Genomic DNA, 9,882 nt, shown 5'->3' on the forward strand with positions numbered 1-9,882 from the left:
TTTTTTTTTTTTTTTTTTTTTGAAACGGAGTCTCGCTCTGTCGCCCAGGCTGGAGTGCAGTGGCGCGATCTCCACTCACTGCAAGCTCTGCCTCCCGAGTTCATGCCATTCTCCTGCCTCAGCCTCCCGAGTAGCTGGGACTACAGGCACCCGCCACCACGCCCAGCTAATTTTTGTATTTTTAGTAGAGACGGCGTTTCACCGTGTTAGCCAGGATGGTCTCGATCTCCTGACCTCGTGATCCACCCGTCTCGGCCTCCCAAAGTGCTGGGATTACAGGCTTGAGCCACGGTGCCTGGCCCCCTTTCATTTTTGAAGGATATGTTTGCCTGTTATAAAATTCTAGGTTTACAATTTTTTTACTTTCAACATTTTAGAGAGATCATTTACTTGTCTTCTGGCTTGCATAATTTATAATGAGAAGCCTGTGTAATTCTCTTTTTTTCCTTTGTATGTAATGTGTCTCCCCCGCCCTCACCCTTCCCACCTTATGGCCGATTTTAAGATTTTAGTTTCTGTATTACTGGTTTTCAGCTGTTTTGTTATGATGTACCTTGGTTTTATTTTCGCATGTGTTTATTCTGCTTGGAGTTTATTTTCCCATGCTATATGAGTTTATAGTTTCTTCAAATTTGTAAAACTTCAGTCTTTGTTTATACAATTTTTTTTTGTTCTATCCTTTCCTCTCCTCTCCTTATGTGGGACTCCAGTTACATGTCTATTACACCATTTGCTATTATCTCACAGGTAACTGAAACTCTGGAACTTTTCCTAGCCTTTTTCTCTCTGTGCTTCATTTTGAGTATATTCTATTGCTATATCTTGAAGTTCACTGATCTTTTCCTCTGCCATGCCTAATTTGCTATGAATATTTATATCTGATATGTTGTATTTTTCACCTCTGAAACTTCCAAGCTATATCCAACTTCAAGTAAGATTGGGAAATATATATTGTCTGTGTGCTCAGGAAGAAAAGGAAAATAAATTTTGGTGAAGCAACCAAACTCTGCCACGGGGTTTCAGCCTGGATTCTTTAATCTTTCAAGTCTTGCATAGTCTAGTCCCTGCTTTCCTCTCTGATTTCATCTCCTACCACATTCCCCTTCACTCACCATGCCTTGGTCACATTGACCCTCTTACGGTTCCTCACACAGAATCTTTTCATATGCCTTTCCCTTTGCCTGGATACTCTCCTTACCAAACCCATTTTTTTTTTTTAAAGTCACTTCGGTTTCAGACCAAATAGCACCCCCTATGAGACACCTTCCCTTGACCACCTTATATAATATTGCTCCCACCACAGTCACTTTCTATGACATACCCTATTTTATTTTCTTCATAGCACTTTTAACTCTTTGACTTTATCATTTTTATTTAAGTGTTTGCTTGTTTTTTTGTGTGTGTGTATCTTGTTCACTCAAATGTGGGTTCCATAAGACCAGGCACCTTGTCAGTCCTGTTCATGGCTATCCACATTGCACATAACAGGTGTTCAATAAATAGTTGTTGAACAAATTATCTGCCATCTCTATCTGGCTCAGTGATTCTCCTGCTTACATTTTCAGACTGAGGAAATCTTGTGCTAGGCCCATAAATTGAACATGAGTCGTTTTAGGGAGCATTACAAATAAATGAAACACTTTCAGTCCTGAGTTGGAGGATATTTTTATTTCTGTGATGCACCACTCACCACTTGACTTCATTAATTCACAAATATTCTGCATTCTTATTATGTGTCTGGTATTTTCTAGGTAGAACTGAGAATAGAATGGTAAATGAGAAATACACAATCTCTAGATATTATCATGGGGTTTATCTTCTGGTAGATAGATTTATGAGTGCCACATTCTCTTAGTTCTCCAATCATACTTCCAATTCATTACTTCTCCACTATCATATATAAATATGTTTCTCATAGGTTCACACCCTTAGGCCTTCAACCACTCATCACCATCCTCCATATCTTCACCAGAGTGTGGGCACCTCCACTGGAAGACCAACAGGATCACAGGGAGCATTCAATATTAGTTGCTGTCATATCTGTGGAACTTGGATTATGGAAAATGCTCCATAAATTTTTACTGAATAAAAAACCTACTGCCATTCCTCTCATTCCTAGAAAACTGGCTTACTTTTTATCTGAACTCTTTTTTTTTGTGTGTAGGGGCTGATGAAATCTTTTTTTTTTTTTAATTCTATTTTAAGTTCTAGGGTACATGTGCACAACGTGCAGGCTCATTACATAGGTATACATGTGCCATGCTGGCCTGCTGCACCCATCAACCCGTCATTTACATTAGGTATTTCTCCCAATGCCATCCTTACCCCCACCCACCACCCCATGACAGGCCCTGGAGTGTGATGTCCCCCATCCTGTGTCCAAGTGTCCTCATTGTTCAATTCTCACCTATGAGTGAGAACATGCAGTATTTGGTTTTCTGTCCTTGTGACAGTTTGCTCAGAATGATGGTTTCAAGCTTCACCCATGTCCCTGCAAAGGACATGAACTCATCCTTTTTTTATGGCTGCATAGTATTCTATGGTGTATATGTGCCACATTTTCTTAATCCAGTCTATCATTGATGGACATTTGGGTTGGTTCCAAATCTTTGCTATTGTGAATAGTGCCACAATAAACATACGTGTGCATGTGTCTTTATAGCAGCATGATTTATAATCCTTTGGGTATACACCCAGTAATGGGATCTCTGGGTCAAATGATATTTCTAGCTCTAGGTCCTTCAGGAATCACCACACTGTCTTCCACAGTGGTTGAACTAGTTTATGGTCCCACCAACCATGTAAAAGTGTTCCTATTTCTCCTCATCCTCTCCAGCACCTGTTATTCCCTTTTTAATGATCACCATTCTAACTGGCATGAGACAGTATCTCATTGTGGTTTTGATTTGCATTTCTCTGATGGCCAGTGATGATGAGCATTTTTTCATGTGTCTGTTGGCTGCATAAATGTCTTCTTTTGAGAAGTATCTGTTCATATCCTTTGCCCACTTTTTGATGGGTTTGTTTGTTTGCTTCTTGTGAATTTGTTTAAGTTCTTTGTAGATACTGGATATTAGCACTTTGTCTGATGGATAGATTGCAAAAATTTTCTTCCATTCTGTAGGCTGCCTGTTCACTTTGATGGTAGTTTCTTTTGCTGTGCAGAAGCTCTTTAGTTTAATTAGATCCCATTTGTCTATTCTGGCTTTTGTTGTCATTGCTTTTGGTGTTTTAGTCATGAAGCCCTTGCCTACGCCTATGTCCCGAAAGGTATTGCCTAGGTTTTCTTCTAGGGTTGTTATGATTTTAGGTCTAACATTTAAGTCTTTAATCCATCTTGAATTAATTTTTGTATAAGGTGTAAGGAAGGGATCCAGTTTCAGCTTTCTACATATCACCAGCCAGTTTTCCCAGCACCATTTATTAAATAGGGAATCCTCTCTCCATTTCTTGTTTTTCTCAGGTTTGTCAAAGATCAGATGGTTGTAGATGTGTGGTATTATTTCTGAGACCTCTGTTCTGTTCCATTGGTCTATATCTCTGTTTTGGTACCAGTACCATGCTGTTTTGGTTACTGTAGACTTGTAGCATAGTTTGAAGTCTGGTGGCGTGATGCCTCCAGCTTTGTTCTTTTGGCTTAGGATTGACTTGTCAATGTGGGGTCTTTTTTGGTTCCATATCAACTTTTAAGTAGTTTTTTCCAATTCTGTAAAGAAAGTCATCGGTAGCTTGACGGGGATGGCATTGAACCTATAAATTACCTTGGGCAATATGGTCATTTAATGATATTGATTCTTCCTATCCATGAGCATGGAATGTTCTTCCATTTGTTTGTGTCCTCTTTTATTTCATTGAGCAGTGGTTTATAGTTCTCCTTGAAGAGGTCCTTCACATCAACTGTAAATTTGATTACTAGGTATTTTATTTTCTTTGCAGCAATTGTGATTGGGACTTCACTCATAATTTGGCTCTCTGTTAGTCTGTTATTAATGTATAGGAATGCTTGTGATTTTTGCACATTGATTTTGTATCCTGAGACTTTGCTGAAGTTGCTTATCAGCTTAAGGAGATTTGGGGCTGAGATGATGGGGTTTTCTAAATATGCAATCATGTCATCTGCAAACAGGGACAATTTGAATTCTTCTTTTACTAATTAAATACTCTTTAATTTACTCTTTAATAGGGTTATGTCTTTCTCTTGCCTGATGCCCTGGCCAGAACTTCCAACACTATGTTGAATAGGAGTGGTGAGAGAGGGCATCCCTGTCTTGTGCTGGTTTTCAAAGGGAATGTTTCCAGTTTTTGCCCATTCAGTATGATATTGGCTATGGGTTTGTTGTAAATAGCTCTTATTATTTTGAGATACATTCCATCAATAGCTAGTTTATTGAGAGTTTTTAGCATGAAGGCTGTTGAATTTTGTTGAAGGCCTTTTCTGCATCCATTGCAATAATCATACGGTTTTTGTCTTTGGTTCTGTTTATGTGATGGATTACTTTTATTGATTTGCATAAGTTGAACCAGCCTTGCATCCCAGGGATGAAACCAACTTGATCATGGTGGATAATCTTTTTGATGTGCTACTGGATTCGGCTTGCCAGTAGTTTATTGAGGATTTTTGCACTGATGTTCATTAGGGATATTGGTCTAAAATTCTCTTTTTTTTTTGTGGGTGTCTCTTCTAGGCTTTGGTATCAGGATGATGCTGTCCTCATAAAACAAGTTAGGGAGGATTCCCTCTTTTTCTATTGATTGGAATAGTTTCAGAAGGAATGGTACCAGCTCTTCTTTGTACCTCTGGTAGAATTTGGCTATGAATCCATCTGGTCCTGGACTTTTTTTTAGGTTGGTAAGCTATTAATTATTGCCTCAATTTCAGAACCTGTTATTGGTCTATTCAGAGATTCAATTTCTCCCTGATTTAGTCTTGGGAGGGTGTAGGTGTCCAGGAATTTATCTCTTTCTTCTAGGTTTTCTAGTTTATTTGCATAGAGGTGTTTATAGTATCCTCTGACGGTAGTTTGTATTTCTGTGGGATGGGTGGTGATATCCCCTTTATCCTTTTTTATTGCGTCTATTTGATTCTTCTCCTTTTTTCTTTATTAGTCTTGCTAGCAGTCTATCAGTTTCGTTGATCTTTTCAAAAAACCAGCTCCTGGATTCATTGATCTTTTGAAGGGTTTTTTGTGTCTCTATCTTCTTCAGTTCTGCTCTGATCTTAGTTATTTCTTGCTTTCTGCTAGCTTTTGAATGTGTTTGCTCTTGCTTCTGTAGTTCTTTAAATTGTGATGTTAGGGTGTCAATTTTTAATCTTTCCTGTTTTCTCTCATGGACATTTGGTGCTATAATTTTCCCTCTACACACTGCTTTAAGTGTGTCCCAGAGATTCTGGTACGTTGTGTCTTTGTTCTCATTGGTTTCAAAGAACATCTTTACTTCTGCCTTCATTTTGTTATTTGCCCAGTAGTCATTCAGGAGCAGGTTGTTCAGTTTCCATGTAGTTGAGCAGTTTTGAGTGAGTTTCTTAATCTTGAGTTCTAATTTGATTGCAATGTGGTCTGAGAGACAGTTTGCTGTGATTTCTATTCTTTTACATTTGCTGAGGAGTGCTTCACTTCCACCTATGTGGTCAATTTTGGAATAAGTGCAATGTGGTGCTGAGAAGAATGTATATTCTGTTGATTTGGGGTGGAGAATTCTGTAGATGTCTATTAGTTTTGCTTGGTGCAGAGCTGAGTTCAAGTCCTGGATATCCTTGTTAACCTTCTGTCTCAGTGATCTGTCTAATATTGACAGTGGGGTGTTAAAGTCTCCCATTATTATTGTGTGGGAGTCTAAGTCTCTTTGTAGGTCTCTAAGGACTTGCTTTATGAATCTGGGTGCTCCTGTATTTGGTGCATATATATTTAGGACAGTTAGCTCTTCTTGTTGAATTGATCCCTTTACCATTATGTAATGGCCTTCTTTGTCTCTTTTGATCTTTACTGATTTAAAGTCTGTTTTATCAGAGACTAGGATTGCAACTTCTGCCTTTTTTTTTTTTTTTTCAATTTGCTTGGTAGATCTTCCTCCATCCCTTTATTTTGATCCTATGTGTGTCCTGCATGTGAGATGGGTCTCCTGAATACAGCAAACTGACTCTTTATCCAATTTGCCAGTCTGTGTCTTTTAATTGGGACATTTAGCCCATTTATATTTAAGGTTAATATTGTTATGTGTGAATTTGATCCTGTCATTTTGATGTTAGCTGGTTATTTTGCTTGTTAGTTGATGCTGTTTCTTCCTAGCATTGATGGTCTTTACAAATTGGCATGTTTTCGCAGTGGCTGGTACCTGGTGTTCCTTTCCACGTTTAGTGCTTCCTTCAGGAGCTCTTGTAAGGCAGGCCTGGTGGTGACAAAATCTCTTAGCATTTGCTTGTCTGTAAAGGATCTTATTTCTCCTTCACTTATGAAGCTTAGTTTGGCTGTATATGAAATTCTGGGTTGAAAATTCTTTTGTGTAAGAATGCTGAATATTGGCCCCCACTCTCTTCTGGCTTGTAGAGTTTCCGCCGAGAGATCCGCTGTTAATATGGTGGGCTTCCCTTTGTGGGTAACCTGACTTTTCTCTCTGTTGCCCTTAACATTTTTTCCTTCATTTCAACCTTGGTGAATCTGACAATTATGTGTCTTGGGATTGTTCTTCTTGAAGATTATCTTTGTGGTGTTCTCTGTGTAGCCTGAATTTGAATGTTGGCCAGTCTTCCTAGGTTGGGGAAGTTCTCCTGGATAATATCCTGAAGAGTGTTTTCCAACTTGGTTCCATTCTCCCTGTCACTTTCAGGAACACCAATCAGATGTAGATTTGATCTTTTCACATGGTCCCATATTTCTTGCAGGCTTTGTTCATTTCCTTTTACTCTTTTCTTCTCACTTTATTTCATTAATTTGACCTTCAATCACTGATACCCTTTCTTCTACTTGATCACATCAGCTATTGAAGCTTCTGCATGAATCATGTAGTTCTCATGCCATGGTTTTCAGCTCCATCAGGTCATTTAAGGTCTTGTCTTCACTATTTATTCTAGTTAGCCATTCATCTAATCTTTTTTCAAGGTTTTTAGCTTCCTTGCGATGAGTTCGAACATCCTCCTTTAGCTTGGAGGCATCTGTTATTACTGACTTTCTGAAGCCTACTTCTGTTGGCTAGTCAAAGTCATTCTCCATCCAGCTTTGTTCCATTGCTGGCAAGGAGTTGTGATCCTTTGGAGGAGAAGAGTTGCTCTGGGTTTTAAAATTTGGAGCTTTTCTGTTCTGGTTTCTCCCCATCTTTGTGGTTTTATCCACCTTTGGTCTTTGACGTTGGTGACCTACAGATGGTGTTTTGGTGTGGATGACCTTTTTGTTGATGTTAATGCTATTCCTTTCTCTTTGTTAGTTTTCCTTCTAACAGGTCCCTCAGCTGCAGGTCTGTTGGAGTTTGCTGGAGGTCCACTCCAGACCTTGTTTTCCTGGGTATCACCAGTGGAGGCTGCAGAACAGAAAATATTGCACAACAGCAAATATTACTTCCTCTTGAAGCTTCATCCCAGAGGGGCACCCGCCTGTATGAGGTGTCATTTGGCCCCTACTGGGAGATGTCTCCCAGTTAGGCTACATGGGGGTCAGGGACCCACTTGAGGATGCAGTCTGTCCATTCTCAGGGCTCAAACACAGTGCTGGGAGAACCACTGCTCTCTTCAGAGCTGTCAGACAGGGACATTTAAGTCTGCAGAAGTTTTGCTGCCTTTTGTTCAGCTATGCCCTGCTCCCAGAGGTGGAATCTACAGAGGCAACAGGCCTTGCTGAGCTGTGGTGGGCTCTGCCCAGTTTGAGCTTCCCTGGCTGCTTTGTTTACCTACTCAAGACTCAGCAATGGCGGACACCCCTCCCCCTGCCAGGCTGCTGCCTCGCAGGTCAATCTCAGACTACTGCACTAGCAGTGAACAAGGCTCCACGGGCATGGGACCTGCTGAGCTATTTGCAGGATATAATCTCCTGGTGTGCCGTTTGCTATGACCATTGGGAAAATGCAGTATTTGGGCAGGAGTGTCCTGATTTTTCAGGTGCAGTCTGTCATGGCTTCCCCTGGCTAGGAAAGGGAAATCCCCCAACCCCTTGTGTTCCCAGGTAAGGTGATGCCCCGCCCCGTTTTGGCTTGCCCTTTGTGGGTTTCACCCACTGTGCAACCAGTCCCAATGAGATGAACCAGGTACCTCAGTTGGAAATTCAGAAATCACCCGTCTTCTGTGTCAATCGTGCTGGGAGCTGCAGACTGGTGCTGTTTCTATTCAGCCATCTTGAAATGGAATCCCTACCTGAAGTGTTATCTTCAACCTGGGTAAATTGTTTGTTCAACTAATTTAATATTTATCCTTATTATTTCTTGACATCCTCAGTTCCAGTGAGCTTCAGCTCAGCTTCACTTCAGCCACTTCAAACTGTGTTGGTAACTTAGACTTGTCATCACCCAGGTCCTTTCTATCTTGAAATATTAAATGTATACATCCTATTCTCTGACCACAAATTCTTGCTTTTCCACTGGTTTCTGCTCTATTTCCTCTTACATCAGCTCTTTAACATTATGGAGAATTCTTGTTCCCTGACCTCTCTTTATTGTCCTAATCTGTAAATCCCCTCTTTCATTTTATTTCCTTCTTTATATAGCTTAGACTGCACAATATATCCCTTCAGTTACTGTCTTGTAAGTTCTTTAATTGCTTTCCTCACTTCTTTTTCACTGTCCACTGTTGGGAGAATATTTGTACCTGATCAATCCAAATGTCTTTTCTTCTATAGCTAAGTTGTGGAAAATTGTAGAAATTCACTTAACAAATTTGGCTTTTAATGCAAATTGACTTTTGATATCACTTGTCACCTTTTCCACATGATCCTACTCAGGACCACTTCCCTTCCCCATCAACACATATTTAAACCACCAATTGTATTAGTTTGCTAAAGCTCTGTCTTTTCTTTTTTTTTTTTTAGAGGGAATCTCACTCTGTCACCAGGCTGGAGTGCAGTGTTGCAATCTCAGCTCACTGCAATCTCTGCCTCCCAGGTTCAAGCCATTCTTCTGCCTCAGCCTCCCGAGTAGCTGAGACTGCAGGCATGTGCCACCACATCCAGTTAATTTTTTTTGTATTTTTAGTAGAGACAGGGTTTTACCATGTTGGCCAGGATGATCTCGATCTCTTAAGCTCGTGATCTGCCCACCTCGGCCTCCAAAAGTGTTGGGATTTCAGGCGTGAGCCACCACACGTGGCCCAACTAAAGCTCTGTCTTAGCCCATCTTCTGTTGCTATTAACAGAATACCACAGACTAGTAATTTATTTTAAAAAGAAATTTATTCATTCCAGTTGTGGAGGCTGGGAAGTCCACGATTGAGGGGCCACATCTGGTGAGGGCCTTCTTATTGCATCATAACAAGACAGAGGGCATTACCTGTCAAGGGGGTAAGAGCATGTCAGCTCAGGTCTTTTTTCTTCTCTTTATAAACTCACCAGTCCCATAATGGAGGCAAAACCTGATGACTTTATCTCATCCTAATTTTCTATCAATGCCTCACCTGCAAATGCCATCAACATATGAATTTGGGGATTTAGGTTCCAACAAACAAAATTTAGGAGACACATTCAAACCATAGCAGGTTACCATAACAGAGTACCACAGTCTGAGTGGCTTAAACCACATACATTTATTTTGTCACCGTTCTGGAAGCTAGAAGTTCAGGATCAGTGTGTTTTCAGGGCTGATTTCTTCTGAGGCCTATCTCCTTGGCTTCCAGATGACCGTCTTCCCCCTTTGTCTTCACATGGTTTTTCCTCATGTGTATTTACATCCTAATCTCTTCTTCTTATA

Source organism: Theropithecus gelada, chromosome 7b, assembly GCF_003255815.1.
Source record: "Theropithecus gelada isolate Dixy chromosome 7b, Tgel_1.0, whole genome shotgun sequence".
NCBI lineage: Eukaryota > Metazoa > Chordata > Mammalia > Primates > Cercopithecidae > Theropithecus > Theropithecus gelada.